General features: G+C 45.0%; 1 pseudogene; it reads left to right on the top strand.

Moving 5' to 3' along the window:
- Nucleotides 1-2,149: 2,149 nt before the first annotated feature.
- On the top strand, nucleotides 2,150-5,019 carry LOC114497065 (annotated as a pseudogene).
- The last annotated feature ends 4,022 nt before the right edge of the window (nucleotides 5,020-9,041 follow it).

The following is a 9,041-nucleotide window of genomic DNA, read 5'->3' as shown; positions in this document are numbered from 1 at the left end:
AGAAACTTTTTAGCTGGTGTGGTTCTACTTGCTTATTTTTCATTTTGTTGCCTTTGTTTTTGGTTTTAAATTCAAAAAAATTACCACCTAAAAGCTAATATTAATTAGCTTATTGCCTATGTTTTCTTCTAGGAGTTTAATGATTTCAAGTCTTTAATCCATTTGGAGTTAATTTTTGTGTAAGGTGTAAGATAGTGGTTCAGTGTCGTTCTGTTGCATGTGGTTGTCCACTTTTCTCAAGACGATTAATTGAAGAGACTTTCTTTCCCCATTCTATATTCTCGGCTTATAATTGTTATATCCTTAAATATGCAGTCCCCATTGTTCATTGTGTATTCTTTGTGATTAATTAATTGATTATATTTGTGTGGATTTATTTCTGGGCTCTCTCTTCTGTTTCATTGATCTATGCATCTGTTTTTAATGTCACTGCCAAAGTGCTTTGTAATATGGTTTGAAACCAGGAAGTGTGTTGCCTCCCGTTTTGTTCTCTCTTAAGATTGGCTTGGCTATTTGCAGTTTTCTTTCATTCCATACAAATTTTAGAATTATATGTCCTATACCTGTAAAAAAAATGCCATTGGAATTTTGATAGGGATTGCATCGAATCTATAGATTGCTTTGGGTTAATGACCACCTTTTCCTGCTCACTTTCATGTATTCCTCGGAGCAACATTGCCTTTTCATTCTACCCAGCTGATAGATAAGAAAACCGAGTCTTACAGTGGCTGACAGCTTGCCCAGAGTCTCTCTGATCACAACATCTGTTCTCTTCCCCATGCGCATTTGATTTGTTTTGCATGTGATCTCTTATCTTATCAAAACAACATCTCTCCCACTTCCATCCCAATAATTTTTTCATAGTCTACAATTTATCCCCCTCCAGTTTCTTTCCTGCAGCCTAAATTTTGTTCTCTGATAAAGTGGAAATGTCCCCTGTAGGTTTCCCAGCCCGCCAGGAGAGCTTGGACTGAAGCTTAAGTCATAGCTTGAGCTGATTCTTACGGGAACCAATCGGTAGAAGCCACAAGGGCTGGAATATAATACCTATATTGCTGGAGTTTTCAAGTTGGAAATATAACATTCTTTTATCACAAATTCAGATAACGCAGAGCACTATAAAGCAAGAAATGTGGTCACTTTCCTCCAACTCTCTCCTTGCTATGACAATTTGATGTGTATTCTTCCAGATTTTTACAAGGCTTGTACAAACATATACAGGGATGGGCAAAAGTGGGTTAGTAATGATAATAAAGAATACAATAATTAATACATAAATAATAATACAAGAATAAACTCTATTTCGAATACTCACAACTGTAAAACTACTTTTGCCCATTCTTGTATTCACCTGTATTGTGTGTCTGGAGGGGGATCATAATGTATGTATTATGTTTCAACTTCATTTTTCTTCCTTATCAAGATATTAATCCTTTTATTAATCCTTTTCTTTACTGGTGGACATTTAGATGGTTTCTACTTCCTACCACAGTGAATGTTTTTTGTATTATATTGATTGCAATGATAATAATATTTCTGTAAGCTAGAGTTCTTCAGCTGGGGTGTCCGGATCAAAGAACATGCATGTTAGATTGAGTTTTCTGATGAAATCACTTGAAAGTCATATAGGAGAGAAAAGGGAAAGGATGGGTGAAGAGTGATAAAAACAAAATATCAGAAAGAGCCATTGCTAGTGAACAGTACAAACAGAAGATGGGAGTATAATTGACCACAGAATGTAACTGTCCAATGGCTTTGCCAGTCTCTCATGAATCCCCATAAATTACACAGTTGGACCAAGTTATCTGAGCACAATGAAATTACTATCAGATGGTTTTTATTTGATGCTATTTGCCCTTACTCAGGCTATATGTTTTATGGAAGCCCAATAAGCACTGTCAAATTTAACCCACCAAACAGTGTGTTGAATTACACTAAATTTATTTCATTCAGTCAGTTAGTAAATATTTCTACCGTGCCCACTATGTGTGTCTGGCCCTGTGCTGGACCCTGGAGATTCAGCAGCGAATCCAACAGACACAGTCAAATTCAACAGGCCAGCACCGGAGACGGCTATTGAACCAATCCCACAAACGTGCAGTTGCCACTGAGGAGGTATCTGGTATCTCCTAGAGCTTCTAACCCAGTCATGGAGTTCCGGAAGGACTTCCCTGAAGAAACATCTCTTGAGTTGAGTTGGGAAGAGTTAAATCCATTAGGTAATGATGACTGAACTGGGTGAAGGGTTGTTTAGAGTTACTTAGGTAAGAGGAAGAATGTGGAAAGCATCAGTAATGAGGAGAAACTAGCAAGGACAAGGGGCAGAAGAAAGCCAGGTGAGTCTGGATGGGACTTGTGGATCATGACCGTGATACTGTGATTTATAAGATACATATATATTTGCTCTTCATCCCCATTTCTGGCACAAGGGTTTTTCCTAAAACCCTTGGGATTTCCTGGTTAGGGTGATGAACGTGTCTTGACGTTTATAACAAACCCCTTTCAGCTGCCTCTGAGTTTGTTCATGAGCTGATTTTTGGAAATCACCTAAGGATGGGGGCTTGTTGCTAGGGGAACCAACCATGTGACTGAAGGGTTGGAACGCTCGGTCTTGCCTTCCAGGCCTCCAGGGAGGGGAGAGGGGCTGGAGTGTGAATTAATTACCAAAGGCCAATGGTTGAATCATCATGCCTATGTAATGAAACCTCTATTTAAAAAAAAAAGGCAGGATTAAGAGAGCTTTCGGGTTGGTGAACCACGGAGGTTTGGGGTGAGCAGCATGCTTGCAGAGAACACGGAAGCTCGGTGCTCTTCCCCTGTGCTTTTCTTCCGTCTGGCTGTTCCTGAGTTTTAGCTTTATAACAACACACTGGTAATCTAGTAAGTAAAATGTTTCTCTGGGTACTGTGGGTTTCTCTGGCAAATTCACCAAATTTATAGCTGGTAAATCAGAAGCACCAGTGACAACCTGGACTTGCAACTGGCATCTGTAGGGGTGGAGGCAGTCTTGTGTGACTGAGCCCTACACCTGTGGGATCTGACATGGTCACCAGGTTGACAGTGCCACAGTCGAGTTGAATTTTAGGACACCCAGCTGGTGTCAGGTTGTTGGGAACTGCCCTGCGTGGTATCAGAAGCTGTAATCCCCACCAAGGCTAAGGCTGAGGGAGCGGCCTTGGACCATAAACCAGCAAGGAGACAAAAGCTTATCTCCCTGGCAGAAGTGCTGCTTCTCCTGCTTCATTCATAACTGAACCCCAAAGCTTGGTCAGTTAGCCAATGACGGGTAAGATTCCCCAAGGGGGGAATGATCTAAGACAGGCATGATCACGTGGGAGACCCCCAAGGAAGGACTTTGGGGGCTACAGCAAAAGGGGGTGATGGACCCTTGCCCCTCAGCTTTGACATAGCCTGAGTCCTCATTGTCTGGGAGAAAATCTCCTTATCTCTTGGTTGCCTTACTTCCCTTGCTCCACCTAAGCCTGAAACAATGACAGGGTGGTGCAGCTCTGTGCTGAAAAGGGTAGGTTCCCTGGGTGATCAGGCCTAAGAAAGAATATGTAAAATCCTGTGAAACCTGCTTTATTTAGAATGCTCTCAGTTGAATGATAAGGGTCCAAGCAAGAAGTAAGTTTGTTCTTTCAAGTTTTACAGCTCTTTGACCCTGACTCAAAATAGGCCCTCAGACTTCCTTGTTATCTATTGTTTGATCCTTACTTCCTAGCAATGAGTAATGAGCTTTTACCTGAATTCTTATTCAAATGAAACCAATAAAAAGCCTCTCTGGAGGGGGAACAGGGTGCTCTCCCGACCAGGGAGGGTGGCCAAGCAGCGTGCTCCCCACGTGAGGAGTGGCCCTGCTGTTCCTATTCCCCCACAGGACCTGGTTGCCTCTGTGTATGTTTTTCTTGAGTGTTGACGAACATCCGCAGCTGAGATGGTTACTGCTGGCCGGTATCCTCCACATCAGGTACTTTGTTAGTTTGGGGACCTTACTCCCCATACACACATATGGGAATTTGGTACAGAGTCCCTTGACCAAACAGGAATCAAAACAAGGGTGGAGAAGTAGGTAGAACCCAGAACACGAAGGTTCTCATAGACCATTTGAAGCATTCTGGTTTATCCTAAGAGCAATGGGAAGCCTTTGAAAGGCTCTGAGCAAGGGACGGGGGAGGGAGAGGATGAGGTGATATAATCAGATTTGCAATTTGAAAACATTGTTCTGGATTCAGAGAATGGGCAAAAGAGGGGTTGTGCTGAGAGCCCGCATAAAGGACCAGGTGAAAGGTTTTCACAGCTATTCAGACACAAGAACATGGTAGACTGGACTAGGGAGGTGGTAGACTGGATGCACGTCCAAGCAGAGACACCAAAGAGGTAAACAGACGGTGTTTGGTGGGTTGGCTGGGGCATTTGGAAGGGGATTGTGTCAAGGATGACCCCAAGGTTTCAGTCTGGGGAACTGGATACATTCTGGAACTGTTCACTGAGGCTCGGTGTACTGGGGACTGTTTGGAAAGAGGATCTTAAATTATTCTGCTTTGCTAATGTTTAGTTGGAAATGTCTTTGAAAGAGCGGAGAGGGGGTGCTCTGCTCTTCAGACTGTCGTGGTGGGCTTGCTAAAGAAGACTACTGGCCTCGTGGGGCTGGCGGTGTGTGTGAGTCCGCACGAGGGGCTGGGAATATTGCACACAAAAACTCGACATGTTCTTGAGCAAATCCCTAAAAACGCAGCATGTAGAAAGTACACAGAACAGATTACAAATGAGAAGTTGGGTAGGGCTAAAGCAGAACCAGATGCTAAAAAATTAGAGGACCAGATTCAGGGTGGCCAAATAGAAGAGGTGATTCTGCAGGCTGAAAGTGAACCAAGCCTGGCAGGAAACATGATACAGTGGAAACCATGGGAGCGGGGAGCGGAAGAGCCTCCTGCCGGCTGATCGAAATGGCCGATATAATCATCAGCAAACGACTTGTGTGTTGAAGGAAAACTGGTGTCATTAAATGTTCTGTTACAACAAAAATGTGTCCATATTGTTGACATCTAATAATCAAGAAAACTGATGCAGAATGTATTTAGGAGACTTGTTAAAACTGATGACTATAGGAATAGGGACTTTGAATCAGTTTTTGTTAAAGCATTCATTCAAATTATTTCAAACAGGATATTTTATAAAATAGAGGTTCTATAAGATTTGAAAATTAATTGGAAAAATTTCTATGTGTTTCAATGCACAGGCCATATATTTGATAGGTGAAATATTTTTAGTACTGTCTAACACATTTGATATTTCTTTATTCTGAAGAAACCAGAAAGAAATTTACTATTGCTTAAACAAATGTATAGGTCACTGTTTGAAGTGAAGTAGCAAGAGGAAAAACATTAAATTACAATTCATTGTACAGATGAGGAAATTGATTTTGTATTTGAAAGAAAGATTTCTTATTTACAGTGGTACTTGGGAAACTTTAAAATTTTGTCTCATTTAAGGGATATGCTTTCTGGCCCTTAACCAAAGTGTACCATGATAGAGAAAGAGTTTCTGTAAGAGAAGAGATAATAAGAGTTCCTGAATTTTATCTGGCATATGGCTTTTGTTCTAAACACCTTAGTTGTATGGTTATAACTGCCTGGTGGGACCACTAAGTAGTTTTTACTAAGTTTCCAATGAGTGTAGCTGGGTGTCAAACAAGATAGAACTGTTCAAGGAAAGAAATGATTGACAAGTTTAAGGTTAAACAAAAACGAAATTACTTTTCAGGTATAAAAAAAAAGAAAGAGAAAGAGAGGGAGGAAGGGAGGGAGGAAGGAAGGAAAAGAAAGAAAGAAAAAGAAAGCGTGGGCCAAGAGGGGCTTCCACGGTGGACTGTTGGACGTTCGGCTCAGAACTCGGAGGTGCAATGGGGTTTGGTGAGACCAGCCTGCAGCCCTTTAAATCCATGTGGACACTGAAGCTGCAGGCCTGGGCGAGAAAGGGCGAGGCGAGAACCCAGGGCCAGTTCCGGAAGGCTGTCCACAATTAAAGACCCAGCCGAAGAGGGAGGCATTTGCATGGCCCTCAAAGTAAATGCCTCAACGTTTGCTCCCCAGACATTTCACTTGCCTTCACCTACCTCATGCAGAAAGGAAGAATGAGGATCAGGGGAGATTTGCATCATGAAAGCCAAGGGAAGAGAGTTTTTTCCAAGGATGCAATGGTCCCCATTGTCGAACTCTGCTAAGGGGAAAGAGAAGCTGGGCACTGACGTTTGGATTTATTTGTGTGCCTAGGCACTACATCCCCTGGGAGATGGAGAGGTGGATATGCTGAAAACCACCTTGTCTTGGCTTTTCCCTGTTTTATAGACCCCCGTGCTCTGCTGTTTCTTCTGTTCCAGACCGAGCCGCCCTGCATGTCTACAGTCCTCGTCTGGAGCCTCATGCCTTGGTCATTCTAGCTTTCCTTTTCTGAGAAGGGTTCTTCCTTTGACTGGCCACAACTACACTTTTACTGCAGTTGAACGTGCTTGATAGACCTTAGCAGCTGAGAAGTCTGTGGTATGTGTAGGGTTCTCCTTTTCAGCGTAGTGATTGCCAGGAAGATCCTTTTGTATGTGTGACCCAGAGTAGTGCTGGTGCACAACTCTTGCTTATTTAAAGCCATGATGGTTAAAGAATAGATTCTGGGATATGATAGAGTCTGGGTTCAAATTCCAGCTTTAATAGTCATTAGCTCTGTGACTTTAGGCAAATTACTTAATCTCTCTGAACCAGTTTTCTCATCTGCAAAATGAGGACCATGACGAAACCTCATAAAGTTCCTGAGGATTAAATGAGATAATGCATGTAAAGGGTTTGGCACAGGGCCTGACAAACACTACACACTTAAGAATCACAGTAACCATTTCTTCTGCTGTTGCATTTTAATTAGATTTTTTGTAGTGGTTGGATTCTTCCAGTTTTCCCAGAAAGCACTTGGATTCCAGATTGACAGCCTGTTTGTCCTCAATTTGTGAGTGAGGGAGGCACTTAAGTTTAAAAGTCATCTGTCATCTTTCTGTTTTAGACACTTTTCTCTGTGATCCCAAACACCCTGTGTGTGTCTCTGTCATGGCTCTGAGCAGGCAACATTCAAGTTTACATGCCCATGTATATCTGTCACCTGCGCTGGGCAATCACATCCTTGGAGGGCCTGGTACCAGACCCTACAATATCTAGCACATAGTAGGAGCTTTAAGAAGGGTTTATTAAAGGCATAAAGGAATGATAGTGCACTGACTAGTTAGGCCTGGGCATGGAGCAACCAGGAGACACATCTCTAATGTGCAGGACTTGAAGTAAAAGAGTGCCTCATAGCGTGTCCCTAAATATTTCAGTGATGTATAAAGTCACACAGACACCCTCAGTTCTTACGCAGGGCTCTGCAGCCTAATCCCCAGAGGACAGAACAGCCTATTCTTTCTCCGAGCAGCCTGCTGCCTATGCGTGTGGGTGGTTTCATGGGCCGGCTGGGCTTGTAGAGGTGTCAGAGGGCTGGCAGCAGAAGCCTGGCCTTGGCACAGGTGCCCAGGGTACCTGGACCCAGGGGAACCCCCCTGAACCCAGGAGGAAGATCCCCAGGGAGCCAGGGCCTCCCCAAACTGCCCCCCCGCCACCCCGGCAAGAGGTGAGGGAGAGGGTGCAACCATCTGTGTGCCCGGACACTCACGTGGGTGATCTGGGTCTGTGACTTCAACCCAGGAGCACCCCTTCTGTGGTTTCCCAGGGCAGAGACCATGACCCCACTCCCCTCCCCCATGAGGGCCCCCATTATATGGTATGTTCCTCTCCCCTAATTCCTGTTTAGTCAATTGATTACTGAACTTTTTGAACTTTGAAAAAGTTTCTTAGAAGACCAAACAGGAAAAAAAAGAATGCGTCATGCAGCTTGTGATACACAGGGCCTTCTAAAGGGCAGGCCCGGGGCAGGGCCCCTCGTGCCCCAGTCTGGGGATGGCGAAGGCAGGCCATTGGTTTCTGCATTAAGAACAGTGGGTTCATGGTGTAGAGTGTCACTGATCATCTTATTCTCTCAGGTTTTTTTCCTTGCGCTTGAGCACTGCCATAGGCCAGGCCCTGGGCTAGGGGCAGAACATAGGGCTGAACTACACAGACTGGTGTGTGTTCAGGGACCTTGCTCCCTGGCTGGACAATGGAGATGATTGTTACAGGAAGGGAGGTACAGGGGGAAGTAGCCAAGGCAGGGACCAGAGAGGGCAAGTGACTTGCCCAAGGTCACACAGCTAATGAGTGGCAGAACTAGGAATGAGTGGGGCTCCTGAATCCCTGCCAGTTTTCCTGCCATCACCGCACTCAACCCACAGCTCTGGGGCTGTTTCAGATGGACACCCCAGTGGCAGCTCTGGGCTGTTCTTCAGTGAGCACATTAAGAACCAGAAACGCTCTCCTTGGGCTGTTTCCGTCTTACTCCTTGGTCACCCCCTCCCTCCTCAACATCAGCTGCTCCCCCAACTGTTTCCACACAAGAAGCTTGAGAAATGATGGCAGCCTGGTGCCAGTGGGGTGGCCTGAGCAGCCTAGAGGAGCCAGCACCAACACCATGGTCGGAGAACAGCCTCTGCGTTGTAGGATCTATGAAACGTGACATTAGTTTCACCTTTTCCCTCCACTCCACACTTGCTCGGGGTGCCTGAGAGTCAGCAGTTGTCTTGGACTCGGGCAGTTCGGACAGGACTTCCCTTTGCCTTTGTCATTCAGTCCAGCCCTTGGCTCTCTGCGGCAGCCGTCTTGAAAGAGTGTGGTCTGGGTTGGCACCAGGGCCTCAGGTCTCCGTCTGTGTTGGGCACTGCATGGCAAGGCACAACAGGGTCTCTTTCCATCTGCCTGTGCCATCAGGAGCTCCATGGTGTCACAGACTGTGTGTTATCTTGCCTCTGGACAAGGTGGCTGCAGAGAGAGCCATGTTTTCTTGGGGAGCCTGGCCAGCCTGTTCCGTGGGACAGGAAGGTGGAGAAGGAGAAGTGCGATCATACCCAGTGGTCACGCACTACCCAGGGC

Source organism: Phyllostomus discolor, chromosome 5 (assembly GCF_004126475.2).
Source record: "Phyllostomus discolor isolate MPI-MPIP mPhyDis1 chromosome 5, mPhyDis1.pri.v3, whole genome shotgun sequence".
Classification (NCBI taxonomy): Eukaryota; Metazoa; Chordata; class Mammalia; order Chiroptera; family Phyllostomidae; genus Phyllostomus; species Phyllostomus discolor.
The sequence above is the reverse complement of the archived record's forward strand: the minus strand, read 5'-3'. Positions and strand labels throughout refer to the sequence as shown.